Source organism: Cygnus olor, chromosome 8, assembly GCF_009769625.2.
Source record: "Cygnus olor isolate bCygOlo1 chromosome 8, bCygOlo1.pri.v2, whole genome shotgun sequence".
NCBI classification, from domain to species: Eukaryota; Metazoa; Chordata; class Aves; order Anseriformes; family Anatidae; genus Cygnus; species Cygnus olor.
This window is the reverse complement of record NC_049176.1, coordinates 15,170,242-15,182,491: the sequence shown is the minus strand read 5'-3', so window position 1 is coordinate 15,182,491 and position 12,250 is coordinate 15,170,242. Positions and strand designations below refer to the sequence as shown.

The 12,250-nt window shown below is 41.6% G+C and overlaps 1 protein-coding gene across 6 annotated transcripts in view; it reads left to right on the top strand.

Annotated features, from left to right (window-relative positions):
• PLA2G4A (phospholipase A2 group IVA) overlaps nt 1–12,250 on the top strand; it is a 117,473-nt gene that overhangs the window by 22,173 nt on the left and 83,050 nt on the right. The window contains exon 1 of one of the 6 annotated variants that reach the window (XM_040564745.1): nt 9,317–9,579. The exons of the other annotated variants lie outside the window; for them this stretch is intronic. The gene's annotated coding sequence lies outside the window, so the exon portion shown is untranslated. Of the gene's footprint in view, nt 1–9,316; nt 9,580–12,250 lie in introns of those variants that run through there. 6 annotated transcript variants of the gene reach the window in all.

Below are 12,250 nucleotides of genomic sequence, written 5' to 3'. Positions count from 1 at the left end.
ATAGGATTTTTAATGAATGTAGTGGCCGTCTATGACCCGTTTCAGACCAGCCTTTAAGTGTGCAATTAAAGTAAAGCATATGCTTAGATTTCTTTGACGTCAATGGGACTTCAACAGGGCTTAAGTGATGTCCTGATTAGAGAAGCTTCCATCACCTCATACTTCCGCTTGTTTAAAACTGGACCCAAACAGAAGTCCTTAAAGCCCATGTGCCCTTTCATGTGGTATTAAAGTTCCACTCTTCCAAATACGTGCACAATGGAATAAAAATGCATCAACGAGTCATAGTCAGAACCAGAGCTAGCTGGAGTATTTATTGCACGTTTTTATGTAGCTTTTGCACAATTTTATATGCAGGAAGCTTGGTTGGGACACACAGAAAGATATTTCTGTACGGGTAATGGCAGCAGGAAAGATTTTTCCATTCATTGAATTAGATGTAGTCCTGCCTCATGAGAAGGGAGAGAAGAGATAGCCGGCCAGGAAACAGAGTTTTATTCTGATAAGGATAATGCTGGAACAAGCTCTTTGTTCTTGGCATCAAATTAGAGGGAATACTGATGTAAACTGTGCTGAAGTTGCTGTTGAGTGCAGTCTGCTGTTTAGCAAAAAGAGTTCTGCTTGGTAAGATTTGTGTATTGACTGCTTGCTGAAGGCTGGTAATGAATTATGTTACTTATGTAGTTAAAAAAAAAAAGAAAAAAAAAAGAGCAGAACAAAAGAAGAAAGGTCAGGGTCTGTAAGCACCAAAGTGAAGAGCACAGCCATAGCTGAGGTACCCGGTTTCTGTACAGTGTTTTCCCTTGTGCTATCCTCAAAAGTGCTGCTGTGCAGTGCTACACCAAATGAACAGTAGAACAATAAAAAGACAAATTCTGCAAACATCTCATGCAAAAGTACTGGTTTGGTCTATTTTAGTTTATGCTTCTATTTCTAATAACTTGCATGCTTGATTTCCATGTTGCCCAAATCATTCTTCAATGAATCTTCATGACAGTAGAAATTGTCTGTCTACTGTTCATCTCATGTGTCTCACTCAGTTGACTCCCCCTCCCAGTACCCTGACACAAGACTGTGTCCTCCTGTCAGTAACGGGCTGGCTTGTCTCGAAGAAACATCTCAGTGTCCCATATCAACAAAAACATTTTTTATACATCAACCTGTAATTATTTGTCCTTTAGCTGCTTTACTTGGCAGCTTTTCAGGAGGAGTAAGCCCTGTTGTGCTGATGGTAAGTATAGGGCTATCTCCCTTAAGATAACTTAATTTGGGAATATCCAGGACTGTAAAGAAGCACATTCACTGAGGACTAAGCTGTTTCACCCGCTTAGACATTAATGAAAGGGGATATTCTCTGTAAAGTAATATTAACATCCTTTACTAATTCCAGTATAAAGTTTGTTTTATTTGGCAGATTAGTGTCAATTATTTCCCAATAGATAGCAAGACTATAAGGGGCAAGTAGATGAAACATGAAGCTAAGGGGTGTTTCAAATATTGCAACACTATTCTCCACTGCATCACTGCATTGTGGCTGTATTTACTGAAATGGGAGGGGGGTGGGTTGGGGGGTAGGCTGCAGCCTGTACTTTTCCAGGCAAGAAAGCTGTGTTTCTGGTCTTCTGGAGTCTTGATTTTTGGTTCTCTGCTGTGGCGATGAGGGAGTCTGATTTCCAGTGTAACAGAAGGGAAATAGCAAGTGAGGAGCCTGGTCTGATGAAGGGCAGACAGTCACTGTATGCGATGAGATGGTCACACCTGCGTTTTCTGCTGCCTCTCTGGTGCACGCCTCAGGAAAGAATATAAGGAGAGTCAAATACTTGTTCCAGCATTCACGAAGCAATGTCTGAGAACATGCTGAGGCCACAGAGATGGTGGCTGTGGCACTGCATATAATGGCCGCATGTGGACGTATCCTTCATGCATTGCTCTAACTTCTGATTTCACTTGGTATTCGGACCTCTACAGCATCTTCTGGTGGAGACCTCCACAATTTCCTTATGTGACAAAAACTACCTGGTTCTTGGAGGGTACAGTTCAATACACTGAGAGATCAGAATGCAAAGCATAGGGCACAAGCCATGTTTATTTAGGAATCACCCAGCGCCGAGACATTAATCCTTCATTAATTTTGGCTGCGCCGGATGCCCCTGGGCCAAGTGCAGCTCTTTCCAGCTGCAGAACAGGGTGCGGAGGGCAGAAGGGCTCGCTGCACCTCATGCGGCCTGCAGCCCGTGCCGGGGGAGCTGGAGCAGGGCGCATGGAGGAGAGGCGAGCGTCTCCATGCCCATACTGATGGCTATGGGTGGTCGGCCCGGCACTGGCACCCCTTGGCGCTCCCCCGTGCCTCCTCGGTCCCAGCTCTGCCATCTGGGGCCTATGGCTGGCTGCACTTTCTGAGGTCGGTCACACCGGGCCATAGGCTTGGCGGAAGGCTAACAGTTCAAGTAGCGAGAAGATAGGCAATAATTAAAAGAACAGAAATGACAGCACTTGGATGAACCAAGCACAAATCTGATCCCAGGCAACTTCAATCTGTGTAGGGCTGAACCAGTGGCACAAAGCACATTGTGGGGCAGACTGCCCGCAGGCTGACATAGCCTCCACCATCAAGGTTCTGGCTTTTGAGAGTCTCTCTACGATGAAAGGTAACTGACAGTGTAAGAGAATGAGGGCAGGTGTAGGAAAATTACCTGGAGTGTTTGTAACTCAAAGTTGTGCAAGGAAAGCAAACCAAGAGGTATTTCTAAGCCCCAGGTTCTGAGACATGAAATGCATTTTTTTCTTGCTGTATTGTGTTGCCCAGGTTTGTCTGCAGAAAAGTAAAAAAATATTTCTGATTGCGTCGTGTGTTTGTCAGCATTTCCATGTCGATCTCTGTTGGTCACGTCAGCTGTTTCTGGGTTTTATTTTAATTTCTTGGCTTCTACTTGCAAAGCTGACTGTCAGTTTGTTATTTGGAGGAAAGTTACAGATTGCTGCTGTGTGGGGCGGTGGTGGTAAAGTTTGTTTGGTCTTAAAGCTTTCCAGCTATTTCTGGGAGCAGATGTCTTTCATCATTAGAATACTTTACTTTAGAAATAAATAACGGAAGTATTTGTAACAATAGAGATACTCAAACTCATGGAGCAATTTCATAAGTAGCAATCCACTAAGGATCATTTTAATAAGTAACAGCAACTCAAGAACTCAGCTTTCAGATAGTAGGAAGTATTCAGGTTTACTGTTATTCTTGAATGCCTGTATCCATTTGTAACATAAACGATTTCATGGTTTATCTGTGAGAGATGTGTACATCTATAATCTCTGAGGAACAGCTGACTCAATTTATTTTTTAAATTTTATTTTTATATTACAGAAAACATTTGAGACCACAGGGTGATAACTTTAACTTCTAGATGATCTATTCCTTATGCTGCAAAACAAAAAAGCAGGAACAAAAATGTAGTTTTCTCATTCCACAGATGTAGAAATTGTTCATTGTTAAGTGTGGGAAATTTGATCTTAATTCTTTCCAAACTTTCAAAATTGCTGGTTGAGAGACTATTCAATAGGCGACTGATATTTGATTATTAGATACTTGGCACCTGATATTATTTGTACATTGAAGTTCAGCTATTGTAGAAATATTTTGCAAATTCAAGTTCAGCCTCAGTACACTAAACTGTCTTCGTTTCCTCATAATGGCTAAAGGACAATGAGTCCATAACTTTTGCTGGTACAACAAATTCCTAGTTGAGTTTAGCTTGTTTTACAAAGTGTTTTTTGTGGTTAGAGAGTATTTCATGTGTGTTGCTTTTGTCATAATAATATAGTAGATTTAGGACATTGTGGAATAATGTTTCCTGATAGCCTCAAAGACTCTGTAAAGATATCCAGGAACTTTACTGAATCTGAGAACATATACAAATGAAGCTGTTTCTCTGCCTAGTGTAGTTTCTTATATGGTCTTTGATGCAGGTTTAGGTCTAACTGTGTTTATGGACACGAGAACAAAGAAGCAATATTCAGGAGAAGGAAGCCAAAATAACCCGAAGAGATTAAAACAGAATTTATTGTCAGAATAACCTTCAATAACCTGCAAAGAAAAGTCTCAAAGAGTTCTTCACATTGGTCTGTCACACCTAAATTCCCGGTTGGTGAGCATTCCCTGGAAAACTCTCTGCTCTCTAGAAGCAGAAGAGTAATGGACATTGTGAAAAACAAAACAAAATATTCTTCAGGCGTACAAGACAAACTGGAAATCCGGTTTTCAAATTTTTTGGATTTTTTTTCTCAATTTTTTTGAAATTTCCAAAGTCTCATTTAAGTAACAGATGCAGCAGAGAAAGCTGAAGGTCAAATGTTCATTAAAGGGATGCAGCTGAAAAAATGTTTACCCTTCTTATCGCCATGCATTGTCATTTGCTTAACTGCCTGAGCAGTTATTTTAGAGCAACAGCACTACAGACAGAATTGTGTTAATCTGAATGAGAAAGACATTTCTGGTGTGTTTTAAATGTTTAATTGAAACAGACATTTTAACCACAAGAGGACAGACTTAAAAAACAACAAACAAACTTCAAAAGGAAAATTTATGCAAAATTGAAATGTTGGAGATTTGCTTACAGTGCTGTTTTACAGTAGTGGATATTTTGTTGTAAACAATACAATGAAAATCTTTGCGATCACAAAAACAATCAAAAAAATCCCCAAAACATTATAACAGAAAGGCACTCATTTAGAAGAGGAAATGTGCAGGTTACCCTTTAACTGGAGTGTTACTTTTGAAGAAACTGAATGAAGTGGGCAGAAAACCAGTGACCCATGATGTAAATAAGAGTGTGTTAAAAGAATGGTTGTTATGCAGTACTTTCCAAAAGGGCAAACAAGGTTGTCCAAACAGTACAATGAGCTTTTTAACAGAAATATTTTATCTCCTGAAAAGTGTCTCTCACAGACTATGTTATGGGTACCTTTCAGTTTTCCGGTGATACTCGTGTGAGTTTTTTGCTGAAACTTTGTTTGCTTGACTGAAGCCCTAGCCCTCTCCAGGACTACACAATCCAGAACAGAGTTTGAGCTTCTCCATAATGTCAATGTCAAAAACTTATTTCTAAAAAATCTGTTTTTTTTTTTTTTGATGTTGTGCAAGAGTTTTCCATAGGTCCCTATGCATGTAAAACATTTGCAAAAACAGAATAAGCAGTGAGTCCTTCAAATACCTATTCCTGTGAATAGCACCATTTACTTTATTTGGACAACTTCCATGAAGAAAGGTTTGCTGGAGAGAACATGCCTGTAAAGGGCAGACACGATGAAGTCCCTGAATGCACTATATTCACGTTCTTGTTAGTGCTGTGATGATCAGAGTACAGCCCCAGTGTGTGTTGCTGTACTTTTCACTGATGTTGCCTTCCAAGTTCCTGGGTATTCTGCTTTGAATATTTTGAACCACTCTAATGTTTAGTAGTGGCGTTAACTTAAGTTCTTGTGATTTCTGTTTTAATACAGTTTTTTTTTCAGATCAAAGTCTTCCTTAGTTACTTATATTTTAGTTTAAATTTCAAACAGAAAGGTATTTTATGTAGTTCTCTGCTTACACTTTCTTTTTCTATTCCTTTCAATGAGTGTAAGGTGTGATAGGAGCACTCAAGGATAACAGCAAATTGTAGGAAACCTAATAAATTCAATGCATCTGTCCTTCATACAGTAGAAGTCAATGAGATTCCTACAGTGGAGCTATTCTTCAAGGGATGGGGTTAGAGGGAAGGTCTTAGCAAAAGAATTTGGGGACAGGCTGCTAACACAAATTTAGGAGTAGCTCAAGTAGAAAAATTTTGTTGTGTGCAGCTTATCATTTGATTCAATGTCACTGTGAGGCTAGTAGCTGGTATACTACTGATTTTTTTTCAAAGATGGTTGTAGCGCAGAGCTAAGACTTCCAGATCAGTGTGTTCTTACTCCTTACCAGGCAATATTAAATTATGGCTATAAAATGCAGTAACAACATTTTTCTTCCGGAGTAAGTCACGCCTCAGAAATCTGCTTTGAAGATGTCAACCATTCATTAGATGAAGGTGATCCAATCTAGTAAACTAGGATTTTTGAAAATGAAGTTAAAATATCCAGAGCCCTCTCAAGAATTAATAAAAGGTTAAAATGGTTAAAAGGCCGGGGGGGGGGGTGGAAGGTAGGAATAAGTGTTCAGTTTTCATAACTGAGAGCAATAATAAGTTCAGTTTTTATAACAGAGCAATAACCTGTGGAATCTCTCGCTGGAAGCTGTGCTATTTGATATATTCATAAATGAACAGGAAAATAAAAGGTTGAATAATGGAAGAGCCATCTTTGCAGCTAGCAGAATTATTCCACGTAGTTGCAACTACAGCGCATACACACAGCCATAGATCCAAAGCTGGCATTCTTGTTTAGGAAGGAGAGCTGGTCATTCCTGTGGCTAGCTCAGCAGTAAGCAAAAGGAATGTAAGAAGTCAAAAATAGGAAAGAATTAGAAAACAAGCAAAACCATTGTTACCGTACGAACTCAGCGCTAGCCCATGTTTTGGATGACACATATCACGTTAGACACCCATCTTACGAAGAATATACAAGACAGAAAACGTAAATGAAAGGGCGGTGAATTGCATGCCCCCCCCCCCAAACAACTAAATAAACAAGGACTCTCCAGCCTGGAAAAGAGTTGAGTGACAGAAGTCTGTAAGTGATCAGCGATTTGGAAAAGGTCCACAGGAAATTACTCGCTATTACTTACTTGCAACACGAAATGTCATCTGCATCCAGTAAAATGACCAACCTGTAGACAAACAAAAGGAAGTAAATTTTTGTTGACTAAAATTGTGGAACTTCTAGCCACAGGGAGGTACAGAAATTGTGGGTATTCCTTCAATAAGATACAGCAGAGATGACAAAAGTTACGTCCAAAGACAGCTAGTTAAAAATCGTGGTCCTGGTGCTACCCCCGGGGCAGGAAGTCCCCAGTCTGTGCGTTGCTGCCAGAGAGAGGAGCACATTGTGGCCTTTCTATTCCTCCCTATTCTCTTTGGGCATCTACTGGTCGTCACGGATAGAGACAAGATGCAGACAGGCAGGAAGGTGTGGAATTATGGTCAGAACAGCAGTTCTTCAGAATAATGAACTCTGTACCACTCAGATGTCAAATGTTGACCAAATGATTTTTTTTTTGCCTACTGCTTTTTATTTATTTGTTTGTTTGTTTGTTTATTATTTTTTTAATGACTGATTTTTGTTCATATTGAGGCAGCTTTGCTGACTTCTGTAATATAAATAGTACTCCAGGGTATACTTTAATTCCATATTCGGTTCTGTATTCATCTCTTTTAAAAGTGAATGGTCTTATGTGGCCCTATTATAAATAAGACCAGCCTTAGTGTATAATTATTCTTCGTTGGGAAGTCACGTGATTTTTCTGTCAAGCATGTGGCAAAGAAGCTGTTAATACCATATAGGAGTTCTAAATACTGTAAAACTTCCTTGAAATGCTGACTGCTGTGACGTTACTTAAATTGATGTAGTTGTTCACAAAGTGGCTGTCGGGGGTGCTCAGCCAGCCCTTCAGTTTGTACTAATTTGCGGGAAATCCATGGGGGCACTCAGCCAGCCCTTCAGTTTGTACTAATTTGGGGGAAATCCAAGTGATTTGTGCCGTTGTGACAGACCTGGGTGCTTGCCAGCTCAGGACTGCACGTGAAGTAGTTGTGCGTGCCGGGAGGGGATCGAGAAGATGGAGGCAGCTCCTGCCCAGTGGTGGTGCAGGGCAGGAGGACCTGAGATGATGGGTATGAGTTGAAGCAGGAGAGTCATAGGATCATTTAGGTTGGACAAGACCTCTAAGATCATCAAGTCCAACTGTTAACCTAGCAAGAGGTACACAGAGGTATGGAGTGGATTTACAGAGGAACATTTCCCCCATGAGGACAGTCTGGCAGCAGCACAGCTTTCCCAGAGAGCTTGTGCTGTCTCCATCCTTGGAGGTTTTCAAGTCCTGACTGGCCCAAGCCCTGGGAAACCTGGCCTGCAGCCAGAGCTACCCTGGCTTTGAGCAGGAGGCTGGACCAGAAACCTCCTGAGATCCCTGTCCAGCCTGAGTTACCCTACGATCCTATCATTTTATGAGGTCAGACGTTACAGATATAATAGCAGACAATTATGGAGACTAACTTCTTCCTTAATATGAAGGTTTCACACAACATGCTGCACTTCAAGCTCTCAGAAGATATTTCAGGATCACAGCATTGTGTTTCAGGCCTGCTGTTATTTTAGCTCTTCATGTTTGTTTCCATAACTGCCATGGGTGACTTGGCCACAACCCGAGACAACCACCATGTAGGTGGGAGGAAGGACAGAAAGAAGGGGTCTGCCAAAGAACTGGACACCTGAGCAGAATTCACTGTGAGTGCAATTTTTCCTCATTCACAGTGGAAAGTCCTCCAGAGCAATTAGTTATTTTTTAATTGATGGGGGGAAGCGGTTGTGTGCGGATGTGAGTGAGTGAGTGCAGAGAGAAATGCGCGTAGAAGAAATTTCAGTTTTCCCCTGTGCTGATGAGTCTGATAAATTGCCTCAGAGGAGCAAACTGGAAAATCGGAGTGCGTTTATTCTGCCAAATATCAACGATAAGAGGCACTTGGATGGCTGCTGATAGCTGAGAGTCCAGCATTAGCCAGGGACCCACTTCAGATTATGCAGCTGATAAGCACATGGTTATTTTTCACTAGAGGCCATCTTAAAAGCAAAAGCTATTTTTTTTTTTTTCCTATGGTGTTATATACAATGGATGAAATTATTTTTACCACAGAAAGAGAGATACTTTATCTTGGCAAGAGCAAATGTCTCAGGTTATGCTCCTCATGGAGGCCTCAGGGAGGTGGAACAGGAGGTGATCCTCTGTTGAATAACTGGAGTTTGTGAACCTTATCAGAGTGATTTTTTTATTTTTTTCCCCAATGCACTGTGAGCTGTTTGTGACTAAAAGAAAATTCCATGTTTGTGTTAAGCATCTGACAAAATATCACTTTTTGTTTCCTTCGTTGATTGTTTGTCCTGATATGTCCAGTCTTGCTCTCAGTGGTTTTGCCTAAAGTTTTGTCTGAGCCTTGACGCTCGAGAGCAGCACACTAAAATGGCCTCTGTAATTTGTCATAGCTTCCCTTACAAGTCTGCTTCAGAAAAGCCCTTTGTCTGCTTCATACTTCACAATGCCATTTTCCACAGCCTCTAATTGCCTCACCGCAGCTCATGGCTTGTTTCCACTGCGGACCATGCCAAGGACTGATCTGCCACCGTCGCGGAAAGGAGCTAAGGGGGTGGCTCTCGGCTTTGGGAGGGCTTTGGCCGAAACACCTCCTGCCCGAGACAGGAACGCGGTGACATCCTCACCCTGCGGGGTATTGTGGAACCAACGGCAGCACAGGTAGTTGTTAGTGGGTTGATGGTCTGAAATGAAACATAAGCAAAAAGCCTTTCACATAAAAGAGAGTGGAAGGAGGTTTCCTAACTCAGGTCATTCAGACATTGGTTGACGAGGCACCCACCAACAGATTACATGGACACAGTGGGGTGAGTAATTGGCTGCAATGTGGGGGGTAGAGCAAGGGATCGGGGAAGGCATCTGTTCAGTTGGTTTGGTCACAGGAAAAAAAAATCACGAAATCCTACCCCTAATTTTCTTGAAGAAATAGGATGAAGACCAAAAATAACTTTCATAATATCATAAGAAATAACAGGAACGTCATAATGTAAATGAAAGCTTTTCATTTTTTCTGTGTGCGTCAAAAAGAGCAAAGATGAATTTTTTCTCCCCTCATTAGTCAGCTCCTTATCAAGAGTCTGCGTTGCTTTCGTGGGCAGTGAAAAATCAGTTTTGCTACTCAGAACTAAAGCAGGGATTTTTGATGGAAATACTGCAGTTCCCCTATTTGTTGTTTTTGTGTGCATGTGTGTGTGTGTGTTTGCATTTGATATGTGCGTGTGTTTGCATTTGATATGTGTAGAAAACAAAAGGAAAAAAAAAAAAAAAAGGAAAGAATATATCCAGAGACATACCCCGGCAGTAGTGTTTTACATAAATTTAAAATGCCAGGAAGGAGAGTTGGAGATTGAGTCTGTTTGCAGACAACTCTTCCTTGGCACAGCTCAGGGATGGGTAATCAAGCCTGCGAGCAACATATGGCTTCACCGCAGTTTGTGTGTGAGTGAAGCAGGACACGTATCTGGGGTGATGGGTGCTTATGGTCACCTCTGAGACATGCACACCTTCTGGAAACCCTGCATTTCTGTCGCTCTGCAGTGTGTGGTACGTGTCTTCAGCAATTCAGAATCAGAAAATTTGGGCATTTAGATAACAGGAAAGCTGCTCATACCCTCAGCCTTGCCAACCAGGCAAAGGGAAGAAAGTAAATGCCTTGCTAAGAGGAATCACATGCACGCTGTCCTAATTTCCACACATGTTAAGACCGTTACTGAGCTCTACTGACACATCTTGAAGTGTCCTTTCATACCAAAGGATGAGTTGACAGTGATCTTCAGAGGGTAGTTGACGTGGAAGTCAAAAGGACTCGAATAATGACACCATAGTGGTTTTGCTGCCTTTTTCTTGCTAGCGTTCCCTCAAATAGGCACGATGAGGAAATGGGTGAAGAGGCTGTCCACATCAAATAAGTGCTTTCTGAGCTGGCAGCCCTAGGTTTGCTTTCTAAACATAAACTTACCCTTCTTTGTGACAGCACTTACAGGACAGCACTTTCCTACCGTAATGCCTTTTTTCCTTACAAGGTGAGACAGAAAACAAGGTTAAAAGGAATGGTCAGAGTTGCTCAGCTCTTGCAGTGCATCATAGCAGGAGACCAGTAAGATTATGGAGAAAATGAGGTTTCTGGCTTGCGTTGCTTTGTACCAAGGAGTGGCTCGCTTTCCTCTAATTGTGGCTACCAACTTACTACACATTTAGGAGCCTTGTTAACAGAATGTGAATGTGAATATTTACCTCTCACTTGTGGGAGCCTACCCCTTGGTTTTCTGTGCTTTGAATAATCTAAGGCATTTTTCTTCTTTGCCTTTTTTTTTTATGGCCATGTGAGTGACCAAGTGGCTATTTAGTTAAGTATGTGCAAAGCCTCAGCAAATTCCAGTAAATTCCATCATAAAGCTTAAAACTGGAAAGAGCTTGACATCAACATCAAAGAAAAATTCAAACTTGTTTTTTGGTGCCTAAAGAAGGACTAGCTTATTTGACATCTGTTATGTTGAGAGAGCTTGTTAAGGGAGAGCAGCAGCTGAGGCTGATGCCTGTCAAGTTTTCCCATTGACTCACTTTGGAATCCACATCCCAAGCGGGATTATTATTATTTTTTTGATGGCAATAATGCAGCAAATAATATAACACTTCAGTTTATAAATATACCCTAGTATGCTTCAAAATACATCAATTTAAAAACCATTAAAGAAAAACAGAACAAATGTGGAAGGGAAATTTAAAGTCATCTTCACAAAAGTGATAGAATTAATAAAAACAAGTGTGTTGCCATTAAAAGTAACCAAAACCAACCATTTGCTTCCCTGAATCTCCTACTTCCTGCTTGCCCTTCCTCCAGCAAAGACCATTGTGCATACCCAAAATGTACAAATTTTAACTTCATGTGCACCAGATGAGGAGCCAGTGATGTAGTTTGAATAAGGCACGATGGGGGTGTGTTTCAGACTAAAAATTTTAATAATGCTGAAGCGTGTGGAGGAGCAGTAGTCTGATGATGAGAGACAGCAATAGGAATGACTTCCGTGTGTGTGTGAGCTCAGATGCTTTGTCTTCGTAAGCTTTAGACTGGTAAAGCAGTAACTTGAAACTCCAACTCTCCACTCCAGAGACTTCCTTCTCTCAGAGCAGGAGGATTTCGGTGAGGGCCAAGACACAGAGACAGACAGCAAGCCCAGGTGCGTGGCCACACAGGTTCGACAGGCGGGGGGGCCTGGTGGTGCAGCCATAAGCATGTGTCCCCGACTGCTACTGCAGGCTGGTAGCACAGAGCTTTGGGATCCTAGCTGCCTGTTCCCTGCGCTACCCAGCTCAGTATCTGCACTGAAAATGTGGGCATGCTCCCATTCTGGCAGCCTCCCACTGTGATGTCTTTTAATCTGATTCGGCCAGATGGAAGGGAGAGGAAGCATAGCTTGGCCGCTGGTTGATCTGAGAGATTGTGGTGGACGTCGTGTGGAACGAAGAGCAGCCATGTGG